At 41.4% G+C, this 14799-nt stretch overlaps 1 pseudogene; it reads left to right on the plus strand.

The window, feature by feature from the left end:
- The first annotated feature begins 11225 nt into the window (after positions 1-11225).
- LOC128446404 (kelch-like protein 10) lies at positions 11226-13992 on the plus strand (annotated as a pseudogene).
- The last annotated feature ends 807 nt before the right edge of the window (positions 13993-14799 follow it).

Raw genomic sequence — 14799 nt, forward strand, 5'->3', positions numbered from 1 at the left:
GTGAAGTGCACTCACTGATCAGGGAAAAAGAGATCGTGTGGGTACATGAGTCTTGTTGGTTCATGGCTTTTTTAGGATGAGTCAGTGTATGTTGTAACTCTTTTAACGGAGGTGTGTGTGTGTGTGTGTGTTCTACAATTGCACAAGATAAAAACAAAAATGAGAGAAAACCGCATGAGTCCAGTATTACATGAAGACATAAATGTGTTTAATTAATCAGGACTTATGATGAAGTATAGTCTATTTGTAATATTACACATATATATATTATCCCTTGGGTTACATATAAATTAATACTATAATAAAATAATACTTTTACTGTACGAACAACAGCAAGGTTGAGAGTAAACAAACATTCAACAGCGATGTTGAAATCAGATTTCCTCTGTGTATTGTGTAAATATATATTGTGAACAATTTGATACTTAACATATACATCATACACTAAATCTAAAATTAACTTACCATTTATATTAATAACCCAAACATTTCAGAACTGTCATAAATTGCCTGCATCTAGCCAATTCCCAGCCTTTGTTGACACTGCCATAGGTTATATATGTTTCCTGCCCACCAATTTGCATGGCAAGTGAGCTTGTGGCTTCCCAGAGTCCGGTTACCGCTGTACATTTTTGTGGAGGGGACTCAAGCGGAAAGCCCCAATGCATAAATGTATCCAGTATCCTGTCTTAGAGTGTGTTTTTGTTGTGATCCAGCTTCTGTAGGACTACCTTGTGTAAGCATGCATTCACTTTGTGTCCAAACCAACACTTTTATTTATCCTGTCTCTTTCAAAGTCCTTTAAATAAGATATAAACACTATAAAATAAAATAAATATAGGAGATTAAAAGAGAGATTTTGAGTAAAACTTTAAAAAGCAAAATATATCAGATCATAAAAATGTGTTAAGATACAATAAGACAGAATGAGGATGAAAATAACATGACGACTAGAAAGCAGTTCATTTCATAAAGGCTGCGGCAAAGAGAAAAGTTAGAAACTTAAGTTAGTGCAATGCCACTGAAGGAGAGAAACAAAGTAACTTCAGGAAGTTTCCAAAGTGCCAAAACAGTTTTTAACAGTTTTCTACACTTCACCTCTATGATCATATGTAGCTTGTGTAATTTGTTATTCGACAAAAGCGTTTCATTGTATCAATTCTCCATCATCTCTAAAATCTAAACTGTTTGGGATATCAAGCAAAATGTATCGACTTTCACTTTGTCCATTTCTTTTTCAAATTGGACTCCTTCATTAGTCATAATTTGAATAAAAACAGCTCTTGAATAGAAGACAGGACAACAGAATTAAAGAGCACGGGATTGTGTGATAGAGGTGATGTGAGGACACTGGATATATGTAACTCCCCCCCCCCACACACGCACACAGTCACAGAGCAGATGACAGAGCTATCTGTTTGGACCAGAACAAGGTCATGTGCTGACCGCTGGCCCTGTTCCATCTTACTTTTTTTTTTTTTACTTTCTGTTCCTCTGTATTTCTTAAAGAAATACACAGAGCTTTTGGCAAAGACTAAATTTGATCTACTGTTAATAATACATTTTATTTCAAAGCACCTTTCATGTCACTCAAGGACGCTTTACAATTTAAAACAGGAGCAAACAAATAACAAAACAATTAAAATTAAAAGTGCAAGTAAAAACAGCATGGCAACTACAGTGAGAATGCAATCCTGAAAAGGTGGGTTTTGAGAGAGGATTTGAACTGAGGGAAGGAGTCAATGTTTCGGATGTCAGGTGGGAGTGAGTTCCAGAGTTTGGGAGCAGAGCGGCTGAAAGCTCTGCTCCCCATGGTGGTAAGCCGGGCAGAGGGTTAGCAGTTAGATGGATGGAAGAGGAGGATCTGAGGGAGCGGGTGGAGGTGGCAGTGTGAAGGAGGTCAGACAGGTAGGGAGGGGCAAGGTTGTGGATGGCTTTAAAAGTATGAAGAAGAATTTTAAAGTTGATACGGAAGTGAATTGGAAGCCAGTGGAGTTGCTGTAGGATGGGGGTGATGTGGTGGAAAGAGGGGGTGAGGGAGATGATACGGGCAGCTGAGTTCTGGACCAGTTGGAGCTTATGGAGGGATTTCTGGGGGAGACCAAAGAGGAGAGAATTACAGTAGTCGATACGGGAGGTGACAAGGCTATGTACAAGAATAGAGGTGGTATGGGGGGTGAGGGAGGGACGGAGGCGATTTATGTTACGGAGATGGAAGTAGGCGGTGCGGGTGGTGATGTTGATATGAGATTTGAAGGAGAGTGAGCCGTCGACGATGACACCCAGACTCTTTACCTGGGGGGAGGGGGAAACTATGGAGCTGTCAATTGAGAGGGAAAAACTGTCAACTTTGAGTAGAGTGGATTTAGTACCGACTAAAAGGATTTCGGTTTTATCACTGTTAAGTTTGAGGAAGTTTGAGGTGAACCAGGTATGAAGTGCAGAAAGGCAATCTGTCAAGGATGCGGGAGGAAGAATGGAGTTGGGTTTGGTGGAGAGGTAGAGCTGGGTGTCATCCGCGTAGCAGTGAAAAAGAATATTGAATTTACGGAAAATAAGGCCAAGGGGAAGGAGGTAAGTAATGAAAAGGAGGGGACCCAGGACAGAGCCCTGGGGGACACCAGAGGAGACAGGGGACGGTTGGGAACGGAAGGATTTGAGTTGGATGAACTGAGTGCGGTCTGAGAGATAGGAGTGGAACCAGTCAAGGAGGATGCCAGTGATGCCGATGGAGGATAATCTGTTGAGGAGGATGGTGTGGGAGTTTGTGTCGAAGGCCGCACTCAGGTCAAGGAGGATGAGGATGGATAGTAAACCGGAATCAGCTGCAATAAGGAGGTCGTTGGTGATTTTCAGAAGGGCCGTTTCAGTGCTATGGCGGGGACGGAAACCAGATTGGAACTGTTCATATAAACTGTTTTGAGATAGATGGGAATGGAGTTGAGAAGCAACGATTTTCTCAAGTATTTTGGAGATGAAAGATAGGTTGGAGATGGGGCGGAGGTTATTAAAGTTGTTGGGATCTGAACCAGGTTTTTTGAGGATTGGGGAGACAGCAGCCGTTTTGAGGGGTGTGGGAAATGAACCAGTAGTGAGAGAGGAGTGGATGATAGCAGCAATTAGAGGGAGCAGTGAGGGGAGGCAGGATATGACCAGGGCAGTAGGTAGGGGATCTAACTGGCATGTGGATGGTTTTGATTTACAGATGAGATCAGAGATAGCAGAGGGATCAGGGAGATAGAAAGAGGAAAATGGCAGACTGTAGGGGAGAGGTTCAGAGGAGGGGGCAAGTGAGGGAGTGGGGCTCAAGTGCTGGTGAATTTTTTTAACTTTCTGATTAAAAAACTGAAGAAGGGAGTCACACGTGTCCGAAGAGTACAGGTGGGGGGGTAGGAGATCTGGGGGTTGAAGGATTTTGTTGAGGAGTGAAAAGAGTGCCTTGGAGTTGCCATGGTTGGAACAAATAAGACTGGAATAATAAGTGGATTTGGCAGAAGCGATAGAGTCCTTATACTGTAAGATATGATTTTTGTACATGTCATGGTGGACAGTGAGACCAGTCTTTTTGTGGAGACGCTCAAGTTGACGTCCTTTGGACTTGATGGAACGGAGTTCAGGGGTGAACCAAGGGGCAGAATGGGCGAATGAGACAGACCGAGTTTTAACAGGAGCGAGGGAGTTGAGAATGGAAGTGAGCGAGGTATTGTAGTGGAGAACCAGTTCATCAGGGGAGGAGGAGTAGTCCGGGTCTGGTATAGAAGCGATGGTGGAGGATAGGGTGTGAAGATTTATGGCCTTGATATTACGGAATGAGATGAGACGTGGTGGCTTGGTCATGGAGAGGCGGAGTGTGACATTGAATGAAAGGAGGAAGTGGTCAGTGATGGGGAGTGGATCAGCTGTGCAGTTGGAGGGAGTGAGACCAGAGCAACATATTAAGTCCAGTGTGTGACCTTTGATGTGGGTAGGGAAATCAGTGAAAATGCGGTAACCAGAGCTCTCAAGGCAGGATGAGAAGTCACAGGTGAGGGGGAGAGTGGTGTTGTCCAGGTGGATGTTGAAATCGCCCAGCATAATCACATTAGGGGAGAGAGTGGAGAGATGGGCGAGTAGAGCAGCAATGTCATTTAAAAACTCAGAGTGGGGCCTAGGTGGACGGTAAACGGTGGCCACAATGGTGGGAGTAGGGCCAGGTAGTTTACAGGCAATGCACTCAAATGAGCTGGATGCAGGGACAGAGACGGGAATCACTTTCCAAATCTCGCGGTGAATTATCGCGAGTCCTCCGCCGCGACCTGAGCCACGGGGTTGCGAGATGTAAACAAACCCAGGAGGGGTAGCGTCGTTGAGCTGCGAAAAGTCATTTGGCTGCTGCCACGTCTCTGTCAAACAGAAAAAGTCATACTTGCGGTCGGTGAAGTAGTCCTGGACAATATGGCCTTTGCTCGTGAGTGAGCGGATGTTCAGAAGCCCGAAGTTGATGGTGGAGTTGTCATTATGGACAGTAGTGCTAGCCGACCTGGGTAGGCTGGCTAGCAAGCTGGGATCAACCCGGCGGCAGCTGGTGTTTCTCGGAGGGCGACGAGTGGAGGACCAGAAGGATTTTATTGGTTTGGAGTTGTCCGTATGGAAGTTCCGGCAGGAGCCAAGGTGAATGTATTTTCGGCGGTGCAGGAGAATGACATCCCGAGGGCGCAGCACCGCAGGCGGAGGCTCAAACAGGTGGGAACGGAGCCGGAGGAGCTCGGCAGCCGAGTACTGGAGGAGAGACCAGCCACGGGTCGGTGGAATATCGACAATGTATTCCAGGCGAGTGCCGACGAAAGTATAAACTTGGCGGACAACATTTTTAACCGAGAAGCCAGATGAGCTTACTAAACACAATAAAACAATAAGAACAGCCGGTGAGTAGCGGCAGCAAGACGCGCCAGCGTGCACACACCAGCTGAAGCCACCAGTCGGCACGAGACAAGATGCCTGTTTGGCATCATTTCAGACTGCCATAGTAATGTCATTCATTATGGAATCAGTAAAGTCCCCGGGCTACTAGTATAGCCTCTTTACGCAATACTGACATGTATATATGTCTGAATATAAATGTTTCACACCGGACTCGCATTCTCCGCACCGCTCAACCCACGATTCGGTTTTCTCCGCTGGTTGTTGTATTGGGGGGTAAATGATGACGGTCTTCATATGTCCTGTACTACAGTAAAATGCAGACATCAGGGTCTTGATTGAATATTGCATCAGAATTGGTTTCAGATTTTAGTGGAGTCTCAGATGGTGAAGAAGTTAATGTTTTTAAATGTTATTTGTGTTGCGTCAAATTAAAACATACATTATCTCGAGGCAGTTTGCTATTTATTTATTATTACTTTAATGTTAGAAAGAAACCACATAGTTCCCACAACGAACAAGCACTTGGTGAGAGAAAATAAACTACGAACTCTGTGTGGCAACCAAGTTCTTACTAATCATTGGGGTCTACAGGTTCAGCACTTGGCCAGTGAGTAAGCTTAACAGCTCTATGTAAATGTAATGCAACTAATGAAAACACAATTATCCAAATAATTCTGAATAAGGTCAACTGTTGGAATACTGGAGTCCATGTAAACGTGATCATTGTAGCTATGGTGAAAGCGAGGTGATGAGGTATCTGTACAGTATTCACATACACAGACAGATTAGACCAGAGAGTCTTTGTCCTCATGCTCTCAGTGTCCTTTAAATGGCGTCTGGCAAACTCATTTACCTATAACTCAAAGTGCCCTCTGTCGATCCACTCTAGCATAAATGTCTGATTGATGGAGAGCTGCTGAAAGTGTTCTCACATCACTGCAGAGGACTCATAGAGCTCTGTTCGAGTGGCCATAGGGTTCATGACTATCTCTCTGAACAAACCGCATCTTGCCTGGTTACTAAGTTTGGGTGGACATGTGATGGTAAAAGTTGCCCTGGCGAATCCAAACTTCTAAGATTTTATTATTAAGGAGATGGAACTCCAGTGAAATCTTAAGAATGGTTTTATACATCTGCCCTGATCTATCCCTCGCCACAATTGTATTGCGGAGGTCAACAGAGTACTTTATGGACTTCCCGGCTGTGTCCTTCTGAAATATGACCAATCAAAGGTGAACAATACATTTCTTAAACCATCTCAAGCATAATTAGAGCATAACAGGAGGCATCTGATGACAAATGGTAAGGGTCTGAATACTTTTGTAAATGAGACATTTTAGAAATTCTAATTTTGTCATTGTTGATTATTATTATAGAGCAATGGTGAAATTTATATTTTTCTCCATTTTCAAATATAATTATATGCAGTAATAAAGGTCGCCCAAAGGTGAAAAGGTCTGAATACTGTCTCAGACACTAAAGGCACATTCAAAGGACAGCTGCATCACAAGCCAGTCACATTGTCGAGAGGGACTCCTCCACAAGTCACAGCAATACAATATGTAGAAACTACTCTTTGCATAAAGGTATAGTTAAATGTGCATTCATTCACAGATAAAAATAAACTCTGTCATCTTGGGTAAAGTTAAAAAAAACACATGAATGAGGGTGAACACATTGTTTGGACGGCAGATGATCACAACTGGACACCTTTATTCTACACAAGGAAAAAACATGTTAATGCTGAGCGAAATGCAAAATGACTGGATTGGCCAGAGGACATATGAAAGTGGTCTGGATTATTTTAAATCACAAAACACCTTCCTTATAGTGGAACGAATAATCCTCTGTCACAAGTCATACCAAGGCCCAATCCCATTTCCCCTTCTCCCTAACCCTACCTCTTGTTTTCAAAGATTATCTTGCCCTTGAAACGTGGTCACAAGGGGTAGGTTTTGAAATCTTCCCCTATGAATTGGGATAGCCCTTAAACTATAATATTCTAATAACATCTATGCTAATGCAGTTGAATAAATGACATTTAAATTTGAAAAGCTTGGATGCTTTGCATTATTTCACATATGAATAAAAAGAAGACAGCTTCAGGCTGCTAGTAGTAGTCTGTATGCAACTCGGCCAGGATGCCTTGTTATTAGTGAAGCAGAAGCGATCTGGAACAGACAATACAGTTTGCCAGGGAGAGCTTCTCTGTGCTGTAACCCACACACAGTGAGAGCCATACATCTTTATTATGTACAGCTGTAAAGAGTTGAAAGTAGGCTACAGAGTTACACCCCACACCTGAAGGCACCATCCTCAGACGGAGAAGGTCTGGATGGAGAGCCGCTAAATAATGCTGAGCTCTCTGAGAATCAAATTATGGCCGCTGAGCTTTTAAAGCCACTTTTTAACCCTCTGCTTACTGCTTTGCGCCCTCTTTCCAGACTCATTTCTGTGTCTCAACCATAGGTCTCAACTCCTTTTTCTTTTTGATTGACATTTTCATCTCCTCTTTTCTGTGCCTCTTCTTCTTCATCCTCTTCAGGTAAACCACCTGACATTCTTTGTATTGCCCTGGGGTTTCCACATTCTTTTGAACCATCCTGCTCTGAGTTTTATCTCACCCACTCTTATTCTTTTTCTGCCTCTCTCACATTAGCAGTGAACTCCATTCTCTCTCACTCCCTTGCATTTTCTCTCTGACCTGGTTCAGTTGGATCCTGCTGGAAGGCCTGATGTTGTTCACGCTAGCGCAGCTCAGCAAACACAGACAGGCACATATTTAGTATAGACAAAACAACACAACAAGCTCATCCAAAAGGCTTTTCGGGTCGGATGCAAAAACAAAATACAAATCCACAGCATTGTAAGTTGTTGCTTGTTCTAATGTCTACATTTTCTAAATTTCTTTTTTTTTTTTATATATCGTAACTTGAATGCAATGATAAAAATGTACAGTAAGTCTCTCTCACTGGTGCTCTCAGACTACATTACTATTAGTGAGATGCTTTCCCGACCCAGATCTTGACCCTCGTTTTGACCTGTTTAAATCATTGTCCCAGCCCTCTCTCTCTCTCTCACACACACACCTCATTTGGAATGCCCCATTTAACCACTAAATAGTGCAACACTCCAGCAATCAACATTAATTTAATTTCTGTCCAGATCGCTCAACAAGGTCAGAGCGTGTGTGTAAGAGAGAGAAATCATATGTGCAAATAATTTATTGTGGGTCACGAAGGGTTAATTAAGTATTTAATTTGACACAGCATGGCAAGATTGGATATCTGGTGTCATTAGAAATGACCTGCATGTGTGTGGTGTGTGTGTCTGTTACCACATAAGAGAGAACTCTCTCTCTCTCTCTCTGACACACAAACTAAATTAAAGTTATGTTACATGCATATTTAGAAAGTGTGTATGGTCCAGGTATTACTCGTGTTGTGGAGACCTTAATTTGTTTACACAGTCACATTGTCGGGACTTGCCCTCCGTATGGGGACAAAAAGAAAGTTACTGAAAAGTAAATAAAATTTTATGGTAGAGACATGCTTTAGGTTAAGCTTAGGTTCAGGTTCAAGTCTCAAGTTTCCTGGAAATTAATGTAAGTAAATGTAATGTTCTCTAAATTGATGGAGACTCGGCTGTGTGTGTGAATTTAATCCCTTGCACATTTGCATTTACAACGTAGTAATCGAATATTGAACAGCTGGAAACCATAAGAATAACAGGCATAAATGCTGTAATTTATTTATAGAATAAAGAGAGGGATACACATCCTTTGCCGTGATGATAAGGTCCTGAGCAAAAATGTTTGCAGGCTAATACAACTATTTAATGATCTGTATGTCTAGGGCTTTGTATGTAAGGACATTATTTTGTAAAACGTTTATTAACCATTTTGGTTTGTGTGCACTTTTAAAATCCTGCATTAAAAAGCTGAGCCAGTGCATTTTAAACATGTTAAGCGGAAATACCAAACCATTCAATCGACATGTCTAATGTTAACCAGTCAAGTAGGCCACACACAAATGACAACATGAACAGATAATGTATATGTACAAAATCATGCATTCCTTACTTACAACACAAAAACTGGACTTAACAAAAGCAGTGTCTGCAGTGTTAATATGCATTATTTAATGCACACTGTCCCTCAAGTGTTGCATGTTAAACTGAAATGGTGCTGGAGGAGCTAATTCCTCAACCAAGGCAGTTGGCCTATCTAGCAAGGATAAAAAAAAATGGTGAAAGAAAGTCCTTCCATGTATGCAATATGCTTTGTGGCTGAGGCTAATGCTGACTCGATCTTTTTCAGCGTTTACGTTGGCTGTTACCTCTCATTTGATATCAACTAAATTGTTCTACAGTGATGAGATAGAGGTTGCCATCTATTCTGTCCAGCAAAACTTAGGTGAATTAATGTTTCAGTCATAAAATCTTTTTCATAAAACACATAAGGAAAATCTTAATTGTCAATAATTGATTTGATTAAAAATAAAATGTAAATGGTCTGTCATTAATTTCAAATTCCAACAACACGATCATCAATGTCTTCTTGTATGATTATAATATTGTGCATGTTGCCTCCGACTACTCATGATTCTAAGGAGCACATCTGGTCAGAAAGTCACAAATAGTTTCATAAGCAACTTTATTGCACATTAAACTACATTAATTTATAATCACAAAAACAAATGAAATACAGTTGTGGATCAAGGTAAACATGATCTTCACTGTAAGAAGATGAATCTCTATTGCTTAACATTTAGTGAGTATAATTTACAGTAGAAATGAGAAAGCACAATAGTATAGTATTTCATAAAATCTTATGATACACTCGTCTGTTTGCTGTAAGCGTAAAGTTCAAAGACTGAAGCAACACAAGCTGCTCGTACATTTAACATTTTTAACAGTGTCCAGTTTTGACTCTAGTGATGGCGAAAAATATGCAAACAGTCCAGGAGCCATTAGTCATCACAGTTCATGGAGCTGTTCTGACACTACACAACACTGTTTTTAGTATTGGCTCAAACACTAACTTCAGCTACAACTCTGATATATCTGGATATGTGCTCCACAGGCTTTTCAGATTATTAAACATGAATTTTACCTCAGATTAGGGAAGCTGACTGTATTAGTAGCTAGTTCTCAGCACAGTCCGGAGCTGTGGTCACTAGGTGGTGTAGCTGGGCGTGTTTACACTCCTCGAGTTGAGGGGTCAGAGGTCAGACCCAGCTCCTCCCTTTATCCAAATGGTAATGTCCAACTCACCCTGGCTCCAAATCACCCTTTTAAAATCGACTAGATAAGATTCCTCTGCTATCCATATAATATGTAAATTGTTCCATAATCATTTTTTCCATCACTTTTCCCATTATTATGCGATGTCAGGGCTATTGGCTTTAGTTCATTGGATTTGATGGATCTTTCTCTGGTTCCCTGATAAGAACATCACTGCCTTTTCCCAACCAACTGGCAACTTACCGACCTCACATAGCATATTATACAAACCTAATAGCTTCAGTGATGCTACCATCACTTGTACAATGCTTTAGCATTTCATACTCCATTGAGATGATAGCCCGCATCTTTCTATTGCTCTTCTCATGTCTTCCATAGTAGCAACCACTGTACTTTTGGTATCGTCCCTTCTCTCAAAAATTCCAGGATGAGCTGAAGGGCGACCTTTCCCTTCCTAATTTAAGTTATCAGAACTGCCTGTTAGTGTTGTTCAGATACATCCCACTTGTAAAACCCTGCTGCATTCATTGACAGTAAAGTTAAGTCTACTGCTGAGGTGTTCGCTGTGTCTACATCTAACTTAGTCCTTTCAATTCAGTTTATGTGCGAGTGGCAATCAAGGTGAATTACCAACATCCACTTTGTCTTCCAATATCCAACTTCTTCTTCTTCCCCATTCTGTACTGTATAGAAATACCCTTGAAATTTGATTATATCTCCTTCTTCTTCATTTGGTATAGTGGCCAGTGGACTCACCATCAAGGTGCATTACCGCCATCTTCTTTGTTCTTCTTCTTCTCCCCTCATGCTCCCAAACATGAGGTAACTTCAATGTCTTTCCTCGACTGAAGGGTTATTTAAAATTTAAAGGGCTATTCACCCTGCCTACCCTTCTTCTTTGTTTCGTTTATTGGCAGATTTGTCTTTGTTCTGTTTATCCCACAGTCTTTTGGATCAAAGGATTCTAGGTCAAGTCCTATGATCTCACATCTCTTTGATTCAGTTATTTTATCTCAGTGCTGTTGCTAATTAATAATCTCTGAAAGAGAACTGTCACAAACCCGAGAAAAATTTAAATGATGGAAATACACGACAAACACCACTTGGCGGGACAATTCTGCGATGCCATCCTTCAAATGAGGAGGTTCAGTTTCCAATCCACAGAATCATCCTGTCTAATTGCAGCAGTTACTTCCAGTAAGATCGTTACCTTAGTAGGGAGATTATTAATCTTATTAACTCAAATGTATACTTCTACACTAACCACAATAAAAAAGATTTACCTTTTCACTTTGTCGACTAGTTTTTATTGTTTTCCATGTGAGAGGGTTTAATATCTATTTACAAGGTTTTCCACATAACCCATGTGTCTCCTGACATTATGTAGATCATCATAGGGTTTATATACACCGGCTCTGTTACTGTGACAAAGGGCAATGTGCATGAGTTGATGGTCGCAGCTGATATGCTTAACATAATAGGCATCATACAAGCATGCTCCAGCTTCATCAGTGAGCACCTCTGCCTACAGAACTGCGTCGGCATCTGGCAATTCACAGGTATCTGCCCAAGCTCCGAGCTGCGATGTAAGGCCTTCCACTACATCATGGAGCACTTTGAGCAGGCAATTAACTTTAAAGAGTACCTGCAGCTCTCGGTTCTGGACCTCACAGATATCCTTGGCAAAGATGAACTCAACGTGAAGAATGAGAGGACTGTGTTTGATGTCATCCTGCACTGGATCGCCCACATACCCAAAGAACGAGAACAACACTTTGCTCTGCTTTTGTCTCAGGTAATTTAGATTTCTGACACCTGAACCTTGGTTCATTCTGGAAAACACTGTTGCTTTAAGTGCTGATTCAGCTTGTTTTTACCTGAACCTATTACCAACAAGTTCTGCTCCCTTATACCTGTGTAGGTGCGGCTTGCCAAAACAAGCATTGAGTACATTGAGAACAACGTGATGACTAACGAGCTGGTGAAGCTCAACCCTGAGTGCCAGAAAATAATCAACCATTCCTTCAGAATAATGTTGTCCTTAACCAAATGCACACCCATACCCTTAAATTCATGTTTGAGTGACACTCCTGCCCGTCCTCGTTTGCCTAATTCCGTCATCTGGGTCTCTGGAGGCAGGAAAGAAATATATGTATCTTGCGATATTGAGGTGTACGATCACCTTGTTGATCGCTGGATCTACATCAGAGACAAGCTGAAAGATCCTCGGGCCAATCATGGCACCATCTTCCTCAGCGGTTATGTCTACTTTGTTGGTAGATCTAAGTGGATGGAGAGCTTAGACAGCGTGGTCAGGTTGGACCTGAGGACACACACCTGGCAAGAGATGATGTACATGCACTACCGACGTTGCCACTTGAGCGTAACTGTGCTGAATGGTTTCATCTATGCACTTGGAGGCTTTGATGAATCTTTCGGCCTCAACACTGCAGAGCGCTACTGCCCCAAAACCAACAAGTGGACGCTTATTGCACCCATGATCGAGGGGAGGAGGAGTGCAAGCTGTGCAACACTGAATGGCAAGGTTTGTTGTTTATGGTAATAATAACAAAGTAGTATCTTTTGAAGTTATAATAATAATAGTCCTGAATTATTTGTGTACGACAACGCAGTTAACAGTTGAAACAATGAAAAGACCAGGCTACTCACTGCAGCTCCATCTCTCTTCAGATATACATTTGCGGTGGTTTAAACAGGCGTTACTGCTCGAGGACGGCTGAATGTTATGATCCAGAGACCAACCAGTGGACACCGATTACCAATATGAACGTCAGTCGTAGTCAACATAGAGTTGTTGCATATAATAACCAAATCTATGCAGTAAGTACAAGTAGCACTGCTGACGTCAACACATTACCCAAAAAGACTTGACTGACAGTGCTACGCCACCTTGTATTTATAATTACAGTTATATCCTAACCACAGCCAGATGTACATATTTTATCAGTTTAAATAATTGATGATATTGCTTGGTCATTTAGTGATGCAAATGTAAGCCCAAACTGAATTGTATATGAAGAAAAGCAATTGTTGAGCTACAGTTTTTGCAAAAAACACATTTATCCATCAGGAGTCCACAGCTAGCTAAACGTTAGCATGCTAACATGGTGTAAAATACACTGTGTTCACCATCTTAATTTGTTAAAGCAATTCATAGGGACATATGTCTGCGCCAAATAGTATGGCAGTTAATTCAATACAAAGCCTCATGCTAAAAATAAGTGAGGGAATTTTGTATGTATATTTTTACTTAGACCACTAATGTCAGCCTCATTGTGGCACAAGAGTAGATGTAAAATAATTATCTGAACGACTGCACCAAACTCCACCCGATTGCTGATGAAATCTTTTGTTCCTGAGAGAAAAGAGACTACAATATGGACCTTCTTATCCGACGGTCAAACTAATCCAACCCCTTTTTACTTTATTCTGTGCATTCTGTGTTATTTATGTCTTTTCTTTTTCATTCAAATCCTTATCCCAAATCTTCTCCTCCTCCAGATCGGTGGCCTTAGGAATATACACCCTCTACAATGTGTTGAGACCTACAAGCCAAGGACCAACACCTGGAGCATACTGTGCCCCATGTGTATCCCACGAAGGAACTTTTGCCTCGAGGTGATAGAAGACCACTTCTATGTCATTGGGGGCTCCAATTTCAGGAGCAAAAGTTATCACGCAGAAGTCTATGATCCTCACACGAACAGCTGGTGTTCCATCTCTGACTCAAAAATGTCCTACTACGGCATGAGCTCTTGTGTTGTGTCCGGAATCCCCAACATGGTTGACTTTGCTTTCCCTCGAGACGCTCTACCACGTTTCTAAAAGTCAGGGAATATCTAACTCGGAATGTCTAACTCATAAATCTTTTGATACCTTATATATAGTGCATGGTGCATATTAGATCTGATGAAAGTCATGTCTCAAAGGCCTCTGCAGGAAGATGCTTTAGATAGAGATCTTTCATGTTTTTTCCAAATAGTCTCCATCTTGTCCCTAGTTTTTGGATTTATTAGTTTTTTTTAAACTTTGGTTTTAATTATTTATTGATGGAATGATTCAAACAATGGAATGAATCATAATGATTTACAGCTAAGACAAACTCACGATTGGTTGAGTGCATGTATATTCTGGGCATTGCTATCAGGGCTCCAGCCCCCAATCACTATTGTGGTACTTGTTCCAAATGTCAAAGATGGTGGTGTCTATATCTGGGATATTTTGGCTTCATTTCTGGATGGTGGGAGAAAGTATACTTCATATATCTTAATACATAGTTGATGGATGAATTTGAATAATGTTTATAAGTTATTTAACAATTTTGTTTTCCAATTTATTGTGGCCTATTACAAAACAGTAACAAAAAAAGTTAAGTCTCCTACGAGCTGGTGCAATGCTCTAGTCTGAGCCCATCACTCTTCAAATAGCCTTTTTCCATGGTAGCCCTGCCTGGGTCAGTATAATGAAATACCCTTTTTTTTCCTTTTGCTGATCTGAACCTTAAAAGTGAAACGGGTTTCAATTTCCATTCCACGATTTTAAATTGTCTACGTCTCAGATTTATGCTGCTCTATGTGTCAGTACTTATTTTAGGGTGAATTCTGGATTGTCTACACCAGGGGTGCCCATACT

Source organism: Pleuronectes platessa, chromosome 8 (assembly GCF_947347685.1).
Source record: "Pleuronectes platessa chromosome 8, fPlePla1.1, whole genome shotgun sequence".
NCBI classification, from domain to species: Eukaryota; Metazoa; Chordata; class Actinopteri; order Pleuronectiformes; family Pleuronectidae; genus Pleuronectes; species Pleuronectes platessa.